This window comes from Nomascus leucogenys, chromosome 3, assembly GCF_006542625.1.
Source record: "Nomascus leucogenys isolate Asia chromosome 3, Asia_NLE_v1, whole genome shotgun sequence".
In the NCBI taxonomy this organism is placed as follows: Eukaryota; Metazoa; Chordata; class Mammalia; order Primates; family Hylobatidae; genus Nomascus; species Nomascus leucogenys.
The window spans coordinates 4,375,057-4,400,137 of record NC_044383.1 but is presented as its reverse complement, the minus strand read 5'-3'; positions in this window follow the sequence as shown (position 1 = coordinate 4,400,137).

Sequence of the window (25,081 nt, the reverse complement as noted above, 5' to 3'; positions counted from 1 at the left end):
GGCAACAGCTCTAACATATGACACAGTTACATGCAAAGCTAAATTGCATTAGTTCAGACCGTAAACTACATAAGCCACATTATGTCATTCAGTCCTCACTATAACCCTGTGAAGCAGATATTGTTTTATGTCCCCTTGCTGAGAAAAGGAAAACTTTGAAAGATTACTAGGCACACACATAGAAAGTTGCAAAGCTGGGGCTTGAACGTGGGTCTCACTAGCTGCAAAGTGTGTACTCTCAAACTGAAGGAGACCTCATTTTAAAACGCGAATTGAGTTTTTTATGATGCACAAAGAATATTTGCATATTATTGACATCAAATTACAAAAGGAGATTATTATTAACCTAGCTTCTCAGTCTGGAATGTCCCTTCCCCTCAGGCTTTGTCAATTTAAATGTTTCTCATTCAAGGCGTGACTCACACATCACATCCTCCACCTTCCCTCCCCACCCCAGGAATTGCTGATGTTGGCTTCCCCTGAGCTGCCACAGTTCAGCACCCACGTGTAACGGGGCTGTCATTCGGCCATCTAATATCATTTAGGCGCCAAGCACTGTGCCTTGTCCAAATAAATGGTAATTGACAATTCAGAAATGATACTAAATTTCAACACTAGCTTTACAAATTGACACTTTTATCTTCTTTGGACCACTATATCTTAACGTAGATTTTGAGTTTTTTTGAGGCAAAAGTCAGGGCACTCCACCCCTCTTCTACTAGGTGAAGAGCACGCAGCTCATATTATGGGCAGTTACCAAAACTAAAAACACAGGCTGGGCACGGTGGCTCACGCCTGTAATCCCGGCACTTTGGGAGGCTGAGGTGGGCAGATCACTTGAGGCCAGGAGTTTGAGACTGGCCTGGCCAACATGACGAAAACTTGTCTCTACCAAAAAATACAAAAATTAGCCTGGCGTGGTGGTGCATGCCTGTAATCCCAGCTACTCAGGAGGCTGAGGCATGAGAATTGCTTGAACCTAGGAGGCGGAGGTTGCAGTGAGCTGGGATCACACCACTGCAATCCAGCCTGGGTGACAGAGTGAGACTCTGTCTCAATAATAAATAAATAAATAAATAAATAAATAAATAAATAAATAAATAAAATACAACTGTGACCTTAAACTTATTTCTAGGGGGTAGGGGGAAGAGAATGATGAAAAACAAACTATAGAAAAAGACGGTGATTCAGAAAGTTGCAGAAACAAACGCAAATTCTGTGCAGTCTCCGTAGGTTTATGATCACGCTGAGGATGTTAAAAATCTAGAGTCAACTTTCAGTTGTCCAGTGTGTGGAAGGCTCCAATCTGGGACTTCTCCTGTTCATTCAGCAGGAGGTGGGCAAGAGGGTAAAAAAACCAGCGTGACTCTCTTTTCTACGGTGAATCATCTACTTCCCAGGCAAAAAAGAGGCTCCTGACTGTTGACTCTTTAACATTCTCTTTTGATTTCTGCTACCGTGAAGGTTTTACGGGGAGAGCTACAAGAAGGTTTAGGAAATGCCTTTTAAATTTCCTTTACCCATCTGTATAATCTTCATCTTTATTTCTTTAATCCCCATTGCCTATGCATTAGCACCTCAAAAGCTTATTATTTAGATCAAAGCAGATTTAGGAAGGAGCTAGTCTATCTTGAATTTTATCCAAAAAAAAAAAAAAAAGACTACAGTCAAGGTAATTTCACTTTCCCTTTAAATAGCATAATTCACCCATATCCCAAAAGACCTGTTTGTTGTTTTTCTTTCAATTAAAGAGTACAGTGCCTTTCTAGAATACATGAGGTATTTTTTTTTACGAGTTTCTCAGTTTCCCACTGGCTAGATTCTGGATAGAATGGAAAAAATACACCTTTATCAACTCAGGAATATTCATGGAGGAAACCTCACCCATTTAATCTCATCCTTTTCCACAACATGAATTGGGATGGCCTTTGGAAAAAATTTAAGAAGGGGAAGTGAATACCTCGAATGCACACAGGGTGTGCAGGGGTAAACAAGGTTAGACACATTACTATTTTCCCATTGCTGCTGTGGGTCTCGCAGCAGGAACAGAAGGCCTTGGGAGGAACTTCCTCCTGAAGCCTCTCACCCATTCACCTGGAGGAGCCGGGAGTGGGTTTGGATTCTGTGGAGTTTCTCATCTGCCTCTCTTTCCCCCATAGCTTTGAATGTCCATGAAGCAGTTACCCCAAGCTTGGAATAATGGACTCCATGAGTAGAAAGAGCCGTAACTCCAGACAATTTCATCATCTATTCTCAGTTCTCCGTTGCTGTTAATTAACCGGGGGGTGGTCCATGGGTTTGCCCCCTGCTGTGCAGGTGCCGCATGGGAGGTCCTCCCCGCCACCACTGCTCCAGCACAGTGCTGGGCCCAAGAGCAGAAGAGAAAACACAAAGTGATGGTCAAGATCATTCATCAGAGGAGGAACCTCGAGAGTCTTAGGAGGGAGCCAGACACCTCATGGCTACAAAGCAGTTCGTCCCGGACATGACTGGGCAGTGGCTGGGTCACAGGGTAGAGGCCTGATTAAATACTAAAAAATCAAACACCCCCAGAGAATGGCCAAACAAAAGCCTTTCCAAGGCATTTTTATGCCAGTCTCTTTCTCTTACTCAGATCCCTGTTGATGTTGGAAAGGCCGAGATGACCTGAAACCGAACAAATTTAGAGCCGAAGTAGCCATTTGCAGAAAATGACTCCTTACTTTGGGACAGCCGAAAATGTCTGAAAACATGAGTAATGTGTCTTATAGCAAACAGCATAAAACAAATGTTGCAAGACCTGCTTCCTTATGTGGTACATTGTACTTTTATGCATGTACGCTGTGTGAACAAGAGGGTTAAAAGTTAAACAGTCGCCTAGGGCGAAAGGAAAACGCACTGCACAGGTAGGGAATGAGCTTCTTGACTTCCTATTACTATATGTCTTTAGCAGGAACTCACAGGCACCAGTGTGCAAAAATGTCTTTCCTTAAGGTGCTGGGTATTATGAAATTGGGCTGTTTTAATGTCTGAAATAGCCATCTGACCTTTAATCCAAAGTCATAAATTTATCATTGTCTGAAATTGGTGGACTATCATTCTTATTAAGGCCAGTTTTTAGGATTTAGCATTTACAGAATACTTGGTCTCCAGTGTATGAAAAGAGATGTGAAATTCACCAGAGTACCCTGGAAAACGGTTGAATAAAAAGGAATTAGCTATTTTGAAGCCGAGACATGGTTCCATTGCTGAATGAACTAACAAAGGCAAGAGAGAAACAATGACGGGTAAGATCAAGTTAGTCTCTATTTCCTAAGATGGCAAATACTAGAAGTCATGTTTATGTATAATGAATTACAATCCTTCCACATTTACCTTAGTAACATTTTACAGAGGTTGTATTTTACTCCCAACTACCAATTATGTCATCATTCTGGCATTTACCTGGACATAATGATACACAGCCAACCCATTCTTGTAACATAATTCATTGCTTAAAAGTGTTTGTAAAGTCACACGGCATTCTACACACACATGATGACTCGGATATTGCTATTAAATTTTACTGATTAAAGTTTAGTAAACCTCAAAAATCTTACATTGTTTTCTGTGTATCTTATTAGTCCTAAAGGAAAAGATGTTCAGCTATTTAAATGTCAATAAATGTGTAACCCTGTAAAAAGCAGACATTGTATATTCTGTGATACAATACCTCACCTACCATTTTAATGGAAGATAGAGACTTGCTTTTTTAACCGTTAAAGGCAGGTCATTTAGACTTTCACTGCTACCCCCATATTATGTCATCTATTAAAATATGAAAATACACTCAAAAAGCATGCACATACACACCTTCACACCTCATACTCTCATACCCCAGTTTCCTTTCCTTGACTCGTTAAACTGAGTAAAGAAATCACAACTGTACCATTGGTTTGCATTCATTCATTTTCATTTAGATTTGAGAAAAAACAAGAGGTCAGATCCTTTTATAAGCTTTTGAGGTCACCAAATTTAAATTAAGCCTCCGCCTATAAAGCACATTAATAAAAGTACTATACAGAGGGAAATTTAATATGAATGGTTAAAATGCATGGAATTCTGATTTTACTGTCAAACAGCTCAATTAAACAAATTGAATTTTTAAGCAACAAAAGGGAATTGAATCAAATTAGGAACAGAGTGTGATGTGAAATGTGGACCTTTATGAGGAGCGCCAGCCCCTCCAGCATGGAGCCTTCTTTATTTGTTGCCTCGGCAGTTAGAGGAGGCTGGCAGAACCGCATCACAACAGGATAAAAATGTTCACCGTTGAAACACAGTTTTTGGCTCCCAATAAATCATCTGTCACTTCATCACAGCCCAGTAGATAATGAGCAATAAAGTTTTCACACTCAGGGAATGAGGACACAGACACAAGAAATACAGCTGAAGCCGTAAGTCTGGCTCTGCTGTGAGTGGAAAGTGCTTTGTATAAGAAATGACCCTAAGATTTCCTCCAAACAAGGACACAGCATCTGTACAATACACAATTTGCCACATTAAAAATTAAATCGCATTTATTAGGAACTTTAATGACAACAGTATGTTGAGGTTGATATATTAAATAAAGCACAATGTTGATCCAGAAATAGCTCTGTGCTCAAAACCGGCAATGCAGGGTGGTCTATACAATGAGTCACTATAATTTTTACTGGCATTATTTTAAATGTTTATGTGCATACACTATTCCCCATTGGTATTTAAATACTGCTAACGTATCTGTAATTCCAAAATAATTTTTATTTGGATGGGTTTCTGTATGCCCCCACCCCCATAAAATTCAATTGAAAAGAAAAAAGTCTGAGCTATGGATTCCAAAATCATATGCTGGTGTATTTCACAAATGCAATCCATTTGCAGATGTTCTACAAAGGTTTCACCACAATTACCTTGAATTGTTTCTGACTTTTATTCGCCCATCTCTGCAACCTGCATGTGGGTGGTCCACTCCATAACCAGAAACAACGAGACAGGAAATGAACCAGAGAATATGGGAAAGGGAAAGAGAAAGAAAGAAGAGAAGAGGGAAGAAGGGAGGGAAGGAGAGAAGGAGGGAGGGAAGGAGAGAGGGAGTGAGGGAGGGGAGGGAGGAGGGAGGGAGGGAGGGAAGAAGGAAGGAAGGAAGGAAGAAGGAAGGAAGGAAGGAAGGAAGGAAGGAAGGAAGGAAGGAAGGAAGGAAGGAAGGGAGTCTCAGTGTCACATCAGTTACACTGAATAAAATGTTTCATTAAAAATGTACACTGAAACTGGTGCCATTGAATCTGGGGCAGTAAGATGACCCTCAAAACATATCTTTCTTGCCGTGGTGGCCAGATGGTGGGTCAGGCACTGGAGGGTGCCGACATCTGCTGGGACAGGAGCTGGCTTCAGGGCATGGGAAGGAGGGAAGAGCCATCCTGCCCTTTGTTACAGGAGCTTTGCCATTGGCTCTCATTGCTGAAATGTGTGTGAGGCAACAACCTCATGGTTCTCTGAGGGGTTCCAGACCCCAGTTTCCAGAGGCCCAATGGTGTGGCTCAGCAGGGATGAGAGCTCAAGGTCAACATGAGTTCTTGCGTGGTTCCTGTCTCACAACCCCTGAGACTCACCACCCACTGGGAGGGCATCCAGCATTCACATTGCCCCCGACGGCCCAAGGGAGGGTGGAGGGGGGGCTTCCTGCACAAGGATGCCAGGCTGCACGGCTGGAGCATGATGTGAGTTGTGAACCCCAACTTCTGCTTTCCAAAGTCCACCTCCTGGGATGGGTCATGTCACAATCCTTGTGGAAAATGGAAAAATAAACTACCAATTATAAATAAAACTCTCAGTGGGAGGTGTTGCTTGTTTCCCAGTTGGGGTGAACCAATTGCAGCCTGATAGCACTGCTTTGAACTAAAGAGAGCAGGAGAGTCTAAACAGCCCATCCCAGATGTTCTCACCTATGGGGTGGGTTCAACAGGATGACTGTGCCCTGTCACACACTGCTGACCCAGGACCCAGGACACAGAGCAGGCAGGAAGCTCCAGAGGTGGGTCTCAGGGAGGCTGAGAAAACACTCTCTCTCCTCCAAGGTGGTGGCTATGCCATTCACTCAATGATGGTTTATGGAAAGATGACTGCAAATGGGGTGCAAATCACAGGAACTCTAAGACATCCATCCAACCCCAAATCTAGAATTCCCCTACCTAATTTCACATCTGTTCTATAAAAGTTTCTCCATCCGATAGAACTACAAATTTTAATGAACGCTTCTTGATCTTATTAATGTGTGTAAAAATACAAACAACAAATTATAGCAATTTGCAATTGAAAGATATTAAACTAATGCTACGTGCTTCAGAAAAAAATTACACTGATATGTAAATAAATGCAAATACAGATTTCCTTACTGTATTTTGTGCCTACTTTCTGAGAAAGGCAAGTCACTTAAAATCTTTATTTCTCAGTTGTATTTGTTAAAATAATGCATGTTAATTATATTCCGACATTCATCTGACAAATAACTGATAAGTTACACAATGTAACTACTAATAATCCATGCAGCCCATTTTATTATCTTATGAAATTAGAGATTGAACATTGATTATGACTAATAGGGGATTTCATCCAATAAAGACAGCACATGAAGAGAAGTATATAAAAATTGGGTAGCTGGCTTTTGAATAGCTAAAAGGAGCTATGTTAAGTCATTAATTAACAAAGATGAATGCTCTGGGTGAAGATGGTAATAGTTGCACTTTTTTAGACCAGAGATGAATTATTTATTTCTACCCTAGCTATACCGTAGAGTGCACGCAGAGTTTGTTTAGCAACAATAGTAGAAATATATTTGCTACAGGGGCAGCCTGGTAATACTGCTTGTTAAGGCATGCTATTTGTAAGCAAATTTATATGAAAAGCATGCCATGTCTAATACTAAACTACTCCAGCCTCAGACTGAAGGGTGATTTTACAAACGTCCTGCAGCACTCCATCATCCCTTCATTTTAATGTCTTTATTTTATGATTTTGTTGATGAAATACTACTTACTCAGTGCTCAAAATCTCTTTTAGGCTGCAGGCACTGGCTAGTTGACATGGCAAGCTATATTTTACGGCCATATATTTCAGCTCTCTCTGTCCAAGTTGGAGGACACAGTAGCCAAGATGGTTTTTCATCGTAGAAATATATTTTCATATTTATTTATTGATTTGACTAATGTATCTATTTTTCAATTCACATGCTTATGTTTCAATCCATTAAAGTGATTCATGGTCAAATAATATGTTATTGCAAGTACAAAGAGGAGATAAAAACCACTGCACATTTGCTATAACACAAGAAAAAAAATAAAAGCATTGCATGATTAAATATAGTTTTAATCCCCAAAAGATCAAAACTAAAATGATGTTTTTAATTATTTCACAAAAAGGCATAAAATAAAAGTTTTTTTAAAAAGTAGGATGCAATTACCTATGAAATCAGTTTCCCAGTAATAAATATTTTGTAGATGTTTCCTAACAAGATTAAGTACTCAGTACAGATTTAGCATCAGGCATGAAATTAACAACAAAATAAAAACTAAAACAAATTTCCATTATTCAGCAGGAGAAGGCTAAGATGGTGAAGCTGACCAGCCCCAAGGCATAGGAGCTCTGTTCACCAAGTGCCTTGCTAAGACATACACTGTGCGGCTGTGTTGTTAGGATCCTAGGTTTTCGGGTGAAGATAGCCAAGCACGCCTGCTTTCCTACCGGGGAGCCAGGCTGCGCCTAGCCAAGCCTTGAGATGGCCCTTTCTGTTTGGCTCCAAAGGGCCCCTCAACTGCAGAAGGTTGAAGAGAAAATGCTGCAGGGCTGTTGCTTCTCAGCACCTGTCTCCCTGAGGTCTCATAACAAACTTCATTTTCCAGGAATGTTTGTCTAAGAACTTGGGAGTTTTGCAATGATTAAAACACACACATACGCATCCATGTGCACGTGTGCATGCATGTATTATGTGTGCGTCTTTGGAGAAGGAGTATATTATTTCAGGACACACTACCTTGCTAAGCCATTCTGCTTAAATATAGAGGGTGAATTCTTTAGAGGGGCATAGAGAAGTGCAAAGCCTAAACTAGCTCAAGACAAGAGAGGAAGCCAATCGATTCTCAGAGCAACTACTGAGTGTCTGCCCCAGGAACAATCAAGCCTCATGGTCAGTGAGCTGTCATGGAAACAGAAAACTGACAATAGAGTGGGGTAAAAGAGCAGCCACCTCTCCCAAGAAGAATGGGGGAAAGCAATTGATGCTGAAGGCAATGGACATTTTAAGGTGGGTTTTAAAGGGGAAGTCAGACTTTACGAAGGAGTTGGGAAAACCTTCAAGGCAGAGAATACAGGGCTGTGAGGGTTCTGGCTCCCTGTGGAGGGTGTGATGTCATCATGGCAAAGCAGGAGGTGCCTGACCAGGCAAGGGTAGGGCACAGCGGGCGATGCCAAGGCCAAGGTGTTACGACACTTCAGTCAATATCCAAAGGCTATTCACTGCTCATCTGCCGTGTGCACAGCACAGTGTTGAAAGAGCTGGGTTTAGCCTCCTGTCTGTCCAAAATATTTTCTATAGAACTGGCCAGACCTTAGCTGCCTTTCAAAGAAATCTGGAAACAATAAAATTACTACTGGTGGTATGGAGAAGGGCTGTCTGTATCTCATTATTATCATCGCATGGGGTCCTCTCCCACCTAGCCTCTGCTCTTTTTCACAGCCAGGAGGCCTATATTACAAGTGCAGAAGCATGGACCTCCCCGTTGGCTGCTCACCCTAAGACAGGTGCCTCTTGCTCCTGAAGCTGGGGTTAGGATCAGGTGATGTGCCATGGCAAGCTGACTCATTCTTCCAGAAAGGACTCCTGAGCCTGTGTGTGCTAGAACAGAAACGGCAGATGAAATTCATACCCTTTTAGTGTTTGCATGCTATAGAATTGGAGAACATTTGAAAGATTTAGCCAGGAACTTGGGAGATGCCTGAAACAGCCTTTCTAAGCATGTCTAGGGGTAAACTGAGCTCAGATCTTGCTCCCTGTCATGCCTATCTGCCCCAAATCAGGTCAGCTGTTCTTCCCAGGTCTGCAGAACTTAGAACTGCCTTCCTGCTCCCTGCTGTCTTCCAGGTGTGTCTCTCTTCACTAGACTGTCAATTCCTAGGCTGAAGGAGCTGCATCATGCACAGGACACAGTAGATATGCAATATATTAAAGAATGAATGAAATGCCCCATTCTCTGGAAGCTATCCTGGAATCAGGATTGCAGGAATTTAAGAATAAGCAAAAAAAGAAAAAGAAAAAGTACTCACAATTCCATGGTCAAGAAACATCCATTTTAACATTTTGGCACATTTCCTTTCTACCTTTTTCCATGAGAATTCACACTTTTAAAATTAATATTTGGATCAAGCCATTCATACTGTTATATTTCCTGCACTTTACACTAAATATTTTATAACAAATAATTTTTCTAACTTTTTCTCATAACAATCTTGAGTGGTTGCCTAGAATATCGTGGTATGAACGTATCATGAATATACCACTGTTTGCATTTTTTCCATCATCAAAGATGCTGCATCAAAAATCTCTGAAGCCAAGTCTTTCTAAACATCTATAATTAATTTCATAGGATAAACCTTAAAGTGGAATTTAAAATATCATGAAATCTTTAACCAACAGACTGCACGAACATGCTTTACCTTTAACTGTCCATTATCCAACACTCTCCTAGCATCAGATATTATCATTAAAATGTTTTTATAACTAAAATTTTATATAAGCTATTTTATAAGTAAAACAATATTTTTATTTGCATTTTATTACTGGGCAAGTTTAGAGATTTTATGCTTATTGGCCATTTATATTTCTCCTCTTTAATTACTCTTAAATCTTTGGCATATTTTTTCTTTCCATACTTTTTTATTTAATATTTATTAGTTTGTTGTTATTTTAACTGCAGAGAAGCATAATAAAGAATGCTAAACTTCTTCATAATCTCACCCCAATGATCTCTGTTGACTTTAAAAAAAACAAAACATGTAAATATTAGAAAATTCAACAGCATGCCTTCTTTCTAATCTCAAAACCAACTCCAGTTCCTCTATTGAAAAATAGTCACTGAAAATACTGTTGTTTTCTACCATATAAACCACATTACACACACACACACACACACACTCATGGAGAGAGAGAGAGAGAGAGAGAGAGAGAGAGAGAGAGAGAGCTCTTTACCTTGCTTTCATAGTAACACAGAGATTTTTTCATATAACCACAAACCGTATTATTTTCCCAATTGCATAGTATCTATCATATAGATGTACCATAACTTATTTAACCATTCCCCATGCTGGACACACTGATTGTCTTTTTTTGGGTTTTGTTACTTTAACAATACCACAGTACCAGAACGAAAATACTTGTGTGTGTGCATGTGCATGTGAGTGCAGAGAGAGAGAAAGAAGGAAAGAGGCCTTTGTGAGTACCAGGACAAATTCCTAATGATGAGGGTTTGCAGCTTATATTTGTCTTAGTGACTAAAAGAATTCTTTATAAATTGAAGATTTTAACACTGGAATTGTAATATAAGTTGCAAAATTTTCATCATAATTTATTATTTGCATTATAATTTTTTAAATTGGAAGTGCATTTTTGGAAATTCAAATCTATGTGCTTTTCTTAGTTTCTACATGTGATGCCACACTTTAAAAAGCTTTTGTCACAGTAAGAGTAGATAAACTTCTACATAGATGTTTTCTAGTACTAATGTAGATCTACTCTTAAGCTTAAAATATTCATCTTTCTGGTAACTATTTTTGGTTTCATTGTAAGGCAGAGATCTAATTTTTTTTTTTCAAATGCTTAACTAGTTACCCTAAACTGTTGGCCAAATAATCTGTCTTTTTCTTACTCCTCTAAAATGCCATCTTTATTGTAGACTGCATTATTTATGCCTCTTTCTGAAATTTCTTTTCTGTTCTATTGATTCATTTTTCCCCGCACTGAAAGCACGTTGTCTTAATCACGCCAGTATTTTAATATCTAGTAGGTCAAGTCCTCTCTCATTATTCTTATTTTTCAAAATTTCCTTGGCTCTTCTCAGCCATTTATTTTTCCAGATGAACTTTAAAAACATTTTGTTAAGTTCCACCCCAAATCCCACTGGGACTAGAATTGGATATTCATTGAATTTGTAGATGAATTAGGCGAAAGTTGACATCTGCACTACTAAATCTTCTCATACAGGAATATTTTTCTTTATATTCATTTAAGTCTTTTTTTCTGTCCCTTGGCAAAGTTGTAGATATTTTAATACTTTTCTAGGACATTTTGTAAGTTTATTCAGACATATCTTATTTTTCGGTTGCTAGTATAAATAAGGTATTTTTGTTATTATATGTTTTCAGTTGTTTATGTAACATCAAAATCCATTGTTTTCTGCACAGTAGTTTAATATTAGTTAAAATATTTAGTCTTAGTTAATATTATTAAAAATTAGCTAATCTTAATGTTTTTAATTGATTCCCTTAAGTTTCATAAATAGAGTCACATCAACTACAAACAATGCTAATTTTATCTCCTCCATTCTAGCCTTTATGTGTCACTTTTCTTACATTTTTAAAGAAATTCTCTAAAACTTACAAGCAGCCTTTTAAAATAGCTTTCATAGCGTTTCATCTTGTGTTGTCGCTAACTGCAGAGGACATGATCCTAGAGAAATCTGGAAAGTGGAGGGATGGTCTTATATCAATATTGTTTTCATGTTAAAGAAACATGCTTTTTTTCCCTTGTTATTATTATCAAGAACAAATGTTAAATTTCACCAAATAACTCTTCTGCATTAAACAAGATGTTCATGTGTGCTTTTTCTAGTGCCCTAAAAAAGTTAATAGGTGCTACCAGGTATCTTCGGATGATTCCTTGTTGCATATTGGGGGTACTGTTAAATAGCCACAGGACATCATTCTCAAGTTTGGAATCTCAAGTCAGAAAAGTTTGAGTTCAAATCTCAGTTCTACTACTTCCTGATTATATGATAATGAGCAACTCCCTTGACTTGCCCAGGCCATGGGACCTTCCAGAATATTCCATGAGATATGTGCTCCACATATGTGAATGTTAGTCATCATTTTGAATACCCTCTTCCTTTCATTGTGCTCAAAATTAATTTAAGATGTTCATATCTATTTTCATAGGTTAAATTGATTTATGGTGGGTTTTAAAAATATCTTTATCTAGCTTTGACATCAAATATCTTCCCATTTTAACAAATTGAATTGAAAAGATTTCCTCCTTTTCTCTGCCCAGGAATTAATTGTAGCTTGGAAGGCAGAAAGAAGTGAAAATCCCATTTGAAACCAGTGGTGACTGTTACAGTTTTGAGTGGTAGAGGGGAAATTGCTTTATTGTGTTAGGGCTTTAGTTTCAGATGGTGAAAGAGTCCATTCAGGTTTTTCTGTCTTACACTGATCATCATCTCTGCATCTAGTTATATATGTTCCTGCAGCCAACACTGTGAATGGGAAAGTGATTTTTGCATTTTATTTTGCTCTTATTAATGGGAAGATATGCTCTTTTTTTTTGTCTTTTCAAAAAACCAGCAGCCAATTTTATTCACCAAACATATTGTTTAACGTTTCTATAACGTTCTAATAGGTAATTCTATGCTTATCACCTCCTTTCTCTTACTATTCTCAGGTCAATTTATGCGATTTTGTGTCTCCTTGAGTGGAATGGTGTTTTCTATTGTTGATAATATTAAAAACATTAACAGCCACACATTTGCATATTGATGCAGCTGTGGCCACATCCCATGAGGCTTCTTAGGCCCCATGCTCATATTATTTATTTCAATAACTGTAATTGAGGTTTGTTTCTTGTTCCCATTTTTACTGACCTATCTTTTCCATTCATGGGAAAAGATTTTTAATTTCCAAGTAGTTGTTTTGTTGGTATTGTTTTATAAACTGCTATTATTTTTCTGCATTGTCATGAGAGACTGTGTCCATATATTCCTTTTGGGGGAATATATGGATGTTTTCTTTTAGAATATGTGATAAATTTCTAAATGTTCTATGGACATTTAAAAACAGTGTCTATTTTTGGGAAGTATAAACTTTATTATATATTAATTATACTATGAATACTCCATACACTAATTATATTATTGAAATTTCTTACATCGTATAATATTTTTCACTTGATACTAACAAGAAGTATGTCAAACTCCCCCACTAAAATGGTACTTTTGTCATTCACAAATATCTACCAGTATTTCCTTGATCTGTAGTCACTATTAACATCTAATGCTCTGTGCTATTAGAGTTTATATTCATTAGGTTGAAGCAGAAGGTCACCCAGGAAACATGGAGAAACAACTTCCTTCTGTCTCCACCGACACCAGTCACTCCAAGGCCGCTTCTTCTCTGTTCTCCAGACTCAATCTAGGGCAAGTCCTATGACGTTTCTGCCATTCTTACGTAAGAGCAAATCCCCTGGTCACTTCTGGTTACAAAAATAGTCTCAGTTCAGACCTTCATCTGTCCAGTGCAATATTTTCACCCTCCTAGCTTCACATAAAATGAAAGCTGATCCTTCCCACAGCTCACACCTACCACAGACAGAGCCTGGAGTCAGTGCCCCTGCCTCCTTCTTTCTGCTCTGCCAGCTCCTCCCCTGTCCCCCCAACCCCCAGGCCTGCTGCCATCTGCCCCCTCCAGGGATCAAATGAGGGGGGAGAGAGAGGGGAGGGGATTACAGCCCTGGCACCTCCATGCTTCAGGTCTCAATTTCTCCTTTCTCCTCCTTATCTTCCTCCTTCCCTTCTCTCTCGCTCTCTGTCTCTCTAACACCGGGGGTCAATCACCTTTAAGCACCTCTCAGCCAGGACCTCGACCTAAAGCCTGAGCCATGGGAAAACAGCCGGTTAGCCCGACGCCCAGTGGCTGCAGTCACTCCTAACTGCAGCCCTCCTTTCATTAACTGCCTGGCAGGGCGCGCGCAGCCACAGCCTTTCACCCTTTGGAGTTCCAAGGCTGCAGCCAGCCTTCAGGCCCTAAGCTGCAGGGGCCACCCAGCAAGTTCCCAGGAGCCTCTCCCCCAGGGCATGAGAAGAAGCCCTCCCTGCCACAAAGGTTAGGGAGAAACCCACAGCAACCAACAATTCTCTCCAGAGAAATAACCTTCTAATCCCCATCCCCTCTCGCCAACATGGACCTTTCATTCCCCAAGAGCCAGAAAACTGGGTTTTGACCACCCTGTTTGCATTTCCTGCACAGGTGGGCTGACCCCTCACTTTTGGAAAGCAGGAACCCGCAGTCCCACATCCTGGGGCCTCAGCCAACTTTGAGACTAAACTAGTTTCACGTTACCAATCTCTTACAAAATTCGTCATTAGTCATAATGGATGCCAATACAAAATAAATACCCTTATTCCATTTAATGACTTTTTCATTTTATTGCCATATTAATTCATTCTGGTAAGCAGTAGCCTTGTATATTTTTAGCCACCATGTAGTCTTATATATGGTTGGACTGTCTCCTTTTATGTAGACTTAAATCTTTGCCTTTTAATGCAGTAATTTATTCCATTTCTATTTATTAGGATAATAGATGTATTAGGTCTTCTGCCAGCTATATCATGCTACCTTTATGTTTGATTTTTCTGTCATTATTGTCTGTCTTGTGCTTTGCTGATCAAGTTCCCCTGGCATATATACATACATATATAAAAATATTTTGAACATTTTGTCTGTCATATAAGTTTTTAGGACTGTCATAATAAAGTACCACAAACTGAGTGGCTTAAATCCATATACGTTTATTATCTCACAGTTCTGGTGGCCAGAAGTCTGAAATTAAGGTATCAGCAGGACCAGGGTCCCTCCAAAGCCTCCAGGGGAAGATCCCTCTTTGCCTGTTCTGGATTCTGTAAGCCCCAGGTGTTCTTTAAGTTGTGGAAACATCATTCCAATAGCTGCCTCTGACGTCACACCGCATTCATTCAAGGACACCAACTGTATTGGATTAGGGGCTCACCCTTCTTCATTATGATCTCACCTTAACAAATCACATCTGCAACAGGTTTATTTCCAAATAAGGTTGCATTCTGAGGTATTGGGGCTTAGAGCTTGAACATTTTGGGTAGGGGGCGGGTGGCAACACAATTCAACCCATAGCATTTGTCACCTTCGGGTACCCTGGAACTGTGGTGAACCCTGGTGCTTTCGAGTAAGCACTCAAAAACTACTTATGAATGAATAGATTTAAAGGAAGTACAGGATAATTAATGTCTGGGAGCAAATCCCACCTGTGGATTGTGCTTGGCTTCTTATCCCCCGTGGGCTCCTGGCAGTGGAGCCCACTGGGCTGGAGGACGGAGACGGGCATGAACTCTTAGGAGCAAACGCGCTAACAGAGCCTGTCAAGATGTGAGTCTGCTGTGGACTCAGCTATCTGTCACTGACATGAAAAAGTCCAAGCAAAGTCATGCCCCTTTTTCCTAAGAGATTGGAATAGCTCGGAGGGACAGTGTGGGCTCTGTCACCTCACTGAGCCATCCGCCGTTGTTTGTTGACAGATTGCTGGGTTGTAACTCCGTTGCAGGTCCAGACACCTGCATGTGATTGGTGCTTTCCCCACTGCCCCTCCTCTTAATCAGTTTCTTCCTAGAAATTCCTATTAGAGCTTCATCGGGCAACCTTCCAAAAGGCAGAAAAGCTCAGGTATAAAAATCGATCCGCCCTGTCTCCTTCGCATGTGCAAGTTTAGATTTAAGATTTACTCCTTCCAGGATCTTTTCCAAATTCTGACCTGTGCTTTATCCACTCCTCTTTATTTCTTAGACAAATCAGCCAAAGTTCTTATGGAAGAAGGAAAACACTAATTTCAATGAATTCTATTTAACTCTAAAAATAATTCAGACATGCAGAATACGGATGATCAAAAATGCCCCATCCTCATTTCTTAGTAAATGGTGAGCATCAACTTCCCCAAAATGGTCCTCTATTAGAGACAGCACAAATCAGTTATTGATATTCACAAAGATGAACATACATTTATTATTTGAATAAAAAGTAATATGTTAAACTTCATATGTCATTAAACAAGCTATGGGAAATATTTTGGTCTAAAATATTTAGGTGAAAAATATTTATTAGGCCTCTAGAGTGATAACTATATATTGAATAAAAATGTATACCAACCCAAATATAAGAAATGACTCATAGCTTTTTCCAGAAAATACACTCATATCTAGAAAAAGAGAGCAAAGTTCTGGAAAGAAACAAAACCAGATGTTCTGTTCAGGGCTGGCCCCTAAATGAAGTAACCTTAGAAGGAAAACAGCCTCAGTTCAGAGCCATGGGCAGTAGTTTCAGGTGAGCCTGGGGTAAGTTTACCCATGCAACTTGATTCCAGCAACCCAGAAGGATAAATATTTATTACCTTAGTTATAAACCCACCAGAAAAAAACTCAAATCTACAGTCACAATCCAAGCATTGCAGTGGCTGTTTCAGCAGATCTTGTTTCTGAAATCTGAGCAATTGGACAGAAATTCTTGGAGAAATGTTCAGACCATAAGACAACCCCTCCTGCCTTTCCATTATCTGGTGCAAACCTGCGACTGCACTCTGATCTTCTCAAAGCAGGAGAGCAAGTTGGGCAGCATCTCACAGCTGTTTTTGCGTAAGAGTTTGGCTTGAGGAACCTGTATCTCTTCCTGTGGTGCACAAAGCAAACCCCACTGTAAAGAGAGGTTTGTCCCTAGGCTGACTTGGTCCAGCCCACCCTCCCCAGGCAAGGTGTCATTCTTTGTAGGACAGAGTATTTGCCCAAGGTCTGTGATGGGCACTCGGACTAGAGAGGAGAGTGAAGTTTGATTCTTCATCGCCTATTCCTCCAGCTTCCTTTTTCTGGTTGCTGTTTCAGATGATGCTAACGAACTCCCTGAAATAAAGAACAGCCTGCCAGTTCAGCATTACCATGTCCTTATTTGCTAGTTCAAGTTGTCACTATGATATAAAGTGGGCAAAGACATAGTGTCCCCTAGACAGAGGAAGAGTCCTCGCTGCTTTGCTTGAGCAGTGAAATGGGAGACCACCAAAGTATAGAGAATACTTTTCAACTGGAGCCTGAGTAAGTGAAGATCCAGCACGGTCTACACTTCAATCACCAGGGGCAGCAGCAGAAACCAGCAGCTCCATGCTCAGGTCAGGTCTCCTCGTAGTTTCATCCATGACACGTTAAGAGGCAAGTGGATGTCAGCTTGGGGTTTTGTACACTCAATGTCAGCAGGAAGCGGAAACAGGCATTGAAGTCACGCCCATTTTAAGTATCACTCAGTCTGCTTGTGTTCACCGTAAAGAGTAGCAGCAAATAAGTCCTCATTAAATTTCCCCAACTATATTAAAAGTATACTCTGATTTTGCATGTTGAAATGTTTGTGCTTCTTTTAAAAATTCATTCAAATGACATTGAACAGAAAACTGTTAAAGAGGGACACCTGATATGTGGATTTGAAGGGACTGAAAGCCATGGGAAGCTGTGATCTTCTGGGATAAGCCCAAATGACCATGTTTGCAGTGACTGGAACCACAGCGCTCATGGGCATAGCTAGATACACACGGAGTCTAGCTGCCATCTCCTGCTCAGCTTCATCTCACAGCGACCCCGTCCCAGCTCATCCCATTCTCCCATCTAAAGCCACGTCCCATGTTCCTGCCCAGCATCCTGGTGCCCTGCTCCTTCCTGCCCCTGCCTGGCCTCTCCTTAACCTCCCTGGCATCTGCCTTCTGGGATCCCGGAGCATTTTCCCTCTGCACCCCCTCCACACTGTTGGGTCTTGAGAATATTATTCCCTTCCCAGTTAAATTTGTTTCGAGTGAGTGTCTTGGTTTCCTGTGGCTGCCGTAACAAACTCACCCAACCTGGGGGCGTCTAAAACAAACAACAGAAGCTTCCTCCCTTACAATTCTGGACGCCGGGAGTTTCAGGTGAAGGCGTTGGCAGAGGTGGTTCCTTCTGGAGGCTCAGAGGGAAAGTAAGTTCATGCCTCTCTCCTGGCTTCTGGTGTGCACAGCCAGCCCTTAGTGTTGCTTGGCTTGCAGACACATCTCCCCAATCTCTGCCTTTGTCTTTGAATGTGTCTTTGTATCTGACCTTGAATTTTAATATGCTACTCTCAATGCACCTGGTCCAGTACCCTAAGCTGAACAAACAATCCAGAATTAGGTGTTGGTGATTAATTTTACTTTATCCTGTCTTGTCCCAGTATGGACACTTGACCCAGCAGAGAACACACATGGGTGTGGCCGATGGAGAGACTTACACAGATACTCTATGACCTCTTAAGTTGCCAGAAATCATGTATGAAGGGCAACAAAGGATCGGAGACTCTGCAGAGAGAGCCCTGTATCAACATATGCCTCGAAAGAGTTAAACTTCTGAAGCAAAGGCTACGGAGTTAGTGAAGCCACAAATGCTAGGGGAACTGCACGGGCGTTCAGCCCCGCAAGATCCCTTCTGAGCACAGTGCAGGCAAATGCTGGCATGGAAAGGACCCCCAGATGAGCCAGGAAGTCTTCCACTCCATCATGAAGAATTGTTCTCTGGAGTGGGGGCCAGCAGGGACGTGTTTGAAACACTTAACCATATGTGCCTGAGAAGGGTCTAATTTGTCCATCTTGAAATTTTGCCTTTCTTTTGAAAGGATAGTTAATTTAAAGTAATTTGTTTCACAGGTGAAGCCTTTTTCCAAGTGTTTAATATATCACCCTTGGTTGCCTGAGCAATTAGAAATTGTCACCAAAGAAAAATGTCGCAGTTCATGTAAATAACTGTTTACCTAAAGGAATGGGAACCCGCGAGAGTCAGCATACTTTAATGAGGCATGACAACAGAGAGAAAGCCCGGGCCGGCTGCATCTGCGAAAGCTGACATTGCTTATGGTAAAAATTGGCCAAAACAACTATTATTTGTTTTTTTCTTGTCAGAAATAATGTAGCTTGAAAATTTTCAACAGGCAGCATGAGCCCAGACCATTTGTTACTTCTAATGGCCTAATTGTTCTCCTGGCAGATGTAAAAAATTGGGGCACTTGTATCATTTACCTAAATTTCTAATTAATGCAATGGCAAAAGAGAAATTGGAGCAGGAAAAAAAGTTGAGCAATGTGACTGTTAGCCATTATGTAACCTGTCTTTGTTAACTTTCCCACTATTTTCTCCAACAGCGGGTACTTTTGATCACCAACTAGACGTCATACTGTTTGTTTCAACAGGAGGAGGGAAAGATATACATCATTTGCTCAGATCTTCAGGAAATGGGCCTTCTGCTTTCTTAGCAAGCAACAAAAAATCCCATTGCAATGAAAGGTGAGTTACATGCAGTCAGCATTTCCTGAAGAATTTGTACTTCTACCACCCCTGAGTAGCAGAGACATACATTCCACATCTGTGTAGCTCCTAGACCATGCTCAGGCGTAGATTCTAATCCATACATCTGCAATTGGATTTCTAATTTTAAGGCTTTGGCATACAATGAATCATCTAATATTTGAAAATTATTGAATCATGCATAGCTGTAAAACAACCTCTTACTATTGAAGTCTTAACATTCTGTCTGTTGGACCCTCGATGATGTTTCTCTTGCAGTTCAAAATAATTCCCCTGAAAACGGAGGTAAAAACGCATTCCAGGAATGAAATTATGGCTGACGTTAACGAAGCTATAATAATGCGAAACAGCAGTGTGCACTGTGTTTCCCTTAGAATGACAATTCCATGAAATGTTTGGTGAAAAAAAAAATCTGAGGCATACTAGCTTTTCTTCTTAGAGCTCATTGATATATGAAAGGTTCTGAGACGTTCTGTAGTAAAGAACCATCTTTCAAGGTATTTAGATCCTCATTTTTCAAATGTATTTGACTTCATGATCCTTATTTTTACATGAAAAAAAATCATATCCTGCAGAAAAGAAATCCGTGGCGCCTAATTCTGATAATGAAGTACTTACTGGTTTGTGAAGGAATCCATTCCAGTGATAACGCTAATAATTGGATTAAGAGAGATGAAGTGCAGGGAACACCTAGTGAGAGGCTGGGGTGTAGTGTCTAATAGATGTTAGTTGGCTAGTGAAGAAAGAAGAGGGAAAAATTATTCTTCATACTGAAATTTAAAACAGAACCTTCTGAGGCTTTCCTCTATGGCCTAGAGAATCAGAGACCAGAACTAACTACAGGTATCTGAGAATGACCGATGCCCCCTCCTTCAAATTGCCTCTGCTCCAAAGGACAAACATCTGATTCCCATAACAGCAACTTACACGGAAAGGTTTCCCTATCCTTCAAAAGCGGTCAGTGTCCTCTGCATATAGCCAGCTTCTGGGAATCTTTTCCAAAACGTGGCATCCTGTGCCACCTCCATTATGGGGAGGGGGGGGTCATTCCGTGCAGTTATTTTTACTCTATAGTTCCGATTCTCTGAGAGCTGGCATATTTTGAGTCCGGATCAATCAGATTCTCAAAATAGCTTTCATGGGAAGCACTGTGACATCACTTGTCTCCATTTTATCTTCTTTCTCTCTAGTTCCCAGCCCATGGCACCCATTTCCATGATTTCAAATATTACCTGTGTGCTAGCGGCCCCACATTTTATTTCCAGTCTGTGCTTTCCTTTTACTTGTGATCTCTACTTGGATATCTCAACTTAATTTTTACATGTGCAAAATAGACCTTTGGAATCCCCTGCCGTTCCCCCAAACTCTGTAGTTCCAATCCCTTTTTTCCACTCGTAAGAACAGAATCCAGCCAGTTTCTCGAACTGAAAACCCAGGTGTCTTCCTTGATTGCTTCCTTGTGCTCAGATCCAGTTCATCCACCAGATCTGAAGGGCCTACCACCCACCCCCATTGTGAGCAGGCCCAGTTCCTTCTACGGTCCCTGCCTTACTCGCGTCTCGGCCACTGTCCACTCTATGTAGCTACTACAGTGGCCTCCTGCCCACTTGCCCTACCTGAGGCTTGACTCCCTCCTGTCCATTCTCCAGAGAGAAAATGCAAGGACTTTAAACCTAGCAGTGAATACAGTGTTATCACTTCCTCGCACAAATCCATTCCAAGGAATCACAGTGACTTTCAAATAAAATCCCAACTTCTGAAGGTAGACCCTGGGTCTGCCTTCTTTCTATCTTTCTATCTATCTTTCTGTCTTCTATCTATCTTTCTATCACCTTCTTTCTTCCCTAGCCCATTCCCAAATGCCACCTTCTACTCCCTTGTACCCTGGCAAGAGAGCTTCTGGAAGCTTCTTCTAGTAACCAGCTTCTCCTGGCCTCGGAGCCATCACTGGAGCTGTTCCTTCTGTCTTGGAAGCTCCTCTTGCCACTCCCCTCTGCCTTCCCTTCCCCTGGCCAATGCCCGCTCATGCTTTGGTCTCTTTTCATTTTCTTCTTGCTATTACATGTACCTCACGGCTGTGCTTACACAGACATCCCTGACTATTTCTCAGAATATTTCCTTTCAATCATCACTTTGAAACTTTGAAGATTCTTTGCTTTTTTTTTTTTTTTAAGACGGAGTCTCACTCTGTCACTCAGGCTGGAGTGCAGTGGCGCGATCTCGGCTTACTGCAAGCTCCACCTCCCAGGTTCATGCCATTCTCCTGCCTCAGCCTCCCGAGTAGCTGGGACTACAGGTGCCCGCCATAATGCCCGGCTAATTTCTTGTATTTTTAGTAGAGACGGGGTTTCACCATGTTAGCCAGGATGGTCTTGATCTCCTGACCTCATGATCTGCCCACCTCGGCCTCCCAAAGTGTTGGGATTATAGGCGTGAGCCACCGCACCCGGCCCACTTTGAAGATTCTTGATTCATGTTGACACACTGCTCCCCAGAAAGGAAAATCATTTCCTCCTCTAGAGGGTAGTATAGGAATCTGCCAGTATCATCACACCTGTATCCATTTCTTTGGGCTGCTGTGACAAAGTACCACAGACTGGGGGCATAGAACAACACATGTACATTGTCTCAGCGTTCTGGAGGTTAGACATCCAAACTCCAGGTGTTGGCAGGATCAGGCTTCTCTGATGGGTCTAGAGGAGAATCGTTCCTTCCCTCGTCCTAGTTTCTGGTGTTTGCCGGCAATGCTTGGCCTGTAGACACAATACTCCAGTGATGTGGCCTATGTTGCCCTGTAGACGCAACACCCCAGTGATGTGACATCTTCTCCCTGTATCTTCACAGCGTCTTCCCTGCGTGCATGTCTGTCTCTGTGTTCAAATTTCCCTGTTTTACAGGGCACTAGTCCTACTGGATTAGGGGCCACCCTGATCACCTTGTTTTAACTTATTACCTCTAATAAAGACCTGATTTCCAAGTAAAGTCACATTCTGAGGCCCTGGGAGTTAGGACTCCAACATATGGTTTTGTAGAACAGACACGACTCAACCCATAGCAATGCCCTGGCCAACCCCTCTCCTTGCATTATCATATTTATAAAATATTATCTACCTGCTCACTTCCAGTTGCTTTAATTTCCTTTGGCATAGTCATTGGTGAATTTGTACACTTGCTCATTTTCCTTCATCACTTGAACTTCTTTTCTGGATTTCTAGTTATGCCTTTAACACATTCAGTCCTGACAGAAATTCTTCCAAGCATTTCGTCCGCCTCTTCTGCTCTGCCTGCCCACCGCAGACGTTTTGATCGCCCCGTTAACAGAAGGAATTACAAACAAAGCACTGCACTTGTTCCTCTGGTCACTGCTGGTGAACATGCTTCAGAAGCATGAAAGTGAGCAACTTGCTTCTCAACAGGAAGACTGGACCTGTTGTCACATGGAATTGGCAAGAGACAAAATTTATTTGCCTAACCTCCAGCAAAAATTCTAGAAAAGGATGTTACTCATTGGTTAAGTGAAAAATAACCAAAAATCCTCTGTGTGACTCATTTCTACCTATTATAGCCTCAATTATTGCAAACTTTCCTAGCAGTGCCTATTTTTTTAAAGCCCTTTTATTCATTTCCACTAAACATGCCAAGCACTGCTATTATTACGTGAAGTGTGAATTTTTAAAAAAACATTGAACTGTATTAAAGCAATAAAAGTGATTATCTAGTCCAAACCCCTCCAATTTACCAATGAAGAAAATGAGATTTAGGGAGTTAAGCCTAAGATTACATGGACAATTAGAGGAAGAAAGCAAGGTCTAGAACACCAACTGCCCACTCCCAGCTAAGCTCTTCCCCAGCCTGGCTGTTGTCAGTCTTTGTAACTGTGGACCTTAGGAAATACCTCAAGGGAATGTGGTTATCGTTTGAGATAATAGTGGTTACTCTGATATTTATGACTATGTGACAGGCACGGTATTTCGTTTCTTACTCACATCTCTCACCTGAGGCCCGTAACAACCCACTGTTGCAGGCGCCATTCCGCTTTACGAAATAAGCCGTGGAGTTTGGGAGATCACAGGCCTGCTGCCAGGGTCACAGAGCATTGAGCTCAGGCCAGGACTTGGCTCAGGTTTCTAAGACAAGTGAGCACTAAATTCCACTGAATTTCCACTGAAATTTTGACTTCCTTCAAGACATTACAGTCACACCTGGCCTTTTCTGGCGTCAGAAAGCTCCTTGGAAAGGCAGAGTTATTGAAATAGGTACTGCAAAGCAACGTGTGCAGCTCTGAAATCTCAGTCCTGAAATAAGGCCTTCCATTGCTTTACTGCTACACACAAACCTTCTTTCCCCACTCCCATAAACTAAGAAACTAACAGTTCTGGGTCTGAAAAATACAGTTAAATTCAAAGGGCCATTTATGATATTTCTATAAAGTTGTTTTCTCTGTTGCATTAATGGGAACAGTTCCTATTTAATGTAAAACTAGGCCTGGCAGCAGTGTCAATATTTCTAGCTTCATTATTATACGTGTGGTTTTATTGATTCTGTTCATAGTTTTACTGTTAAGAATTAAGTCATGAGCCTTGTTTCTTAATCTCGTTTTATCCTCACTACTCATCCTAATCATTCTTTACATTAAAGGATTAGTGCTCGGGGTGCAACTGGACAAATAATAATCCAACTTGGAAAAGATACTTTTCCAAAAAGAGAACAAGGGTAATTTTTCCTTGTAAGCAGGCTTAGCAAAGAGGGCAATGGCCTTGAAGGTACTTAAGGATTGAGAGAGTGTCCATGCATAGCAATTCCTCCTCAGTAGATGGGGAGAAGCATTCCATTTTCCATAACAATAATCCTGGCTTCTTCTGGTCCAGCTTAGTAACTCCATCATCGTGCAGCCCCGTGACACTGCTTCCCTTGGAAAGACTAAGTGCCCTAGAATGTAGGTCCTACTCTTCAGCCATCCCAAAATCTGATGGGAGGTGGGACACGGGAGACCACCAGGATTTCTGTGGCCACTTGATGACAACGAACCTGTGCTCTCCACATTGAGGTGGTGGAGAAGTTTCAGGATCTACCTCAGTGGCCCCTGGTGTATGTTTTCCCACTTGGGAGAGTTGAGTGAGCCCTGATTCACTCCACAGCTGAGTTGCTTTAGGGGAAAGAGCTACTACCCATTAGAGAAAAAAGCCCTCTCTGTTGGAGGGAAATTACTTTAACCATTGAAGGGTAACGCCATTCATCCAGGTAAACCTTGGAGTCGAAACTCTAATACCTCATTACTGACAGATTCCAAGCCAGCCGGAGATCCGGCAGAGTAAATATTGATGTCCACAGCCCCAGGGAGATTATCCGCCAGAACAAGCAGTGGGACCTGTGTTCCCGCTCCTTGCTCGAATACCATCAGGCAGACATTGCCATCGTCCACTGCCCCCCATTTGTACAAGTACAGACTTAACATATGGAAGTGTGCTGGACTCTGCTGTATAGAGGATAGGCACATGTCTGTGTCCTCGGGGATGGAACGGCTGACTAGGAGCAGCATCACCCAAGGAAATCCCATAGCTTTAGGGCAAAGCAGATCTAGAGGTGACCTCTTACTCTGCCACTGCCACTCCCAATCTTGGCAGCCTTGGGCAACTCACCTGACTGGTCTCAGGAGTTCCAGTATCCTCACTGCCAAAATGGGGA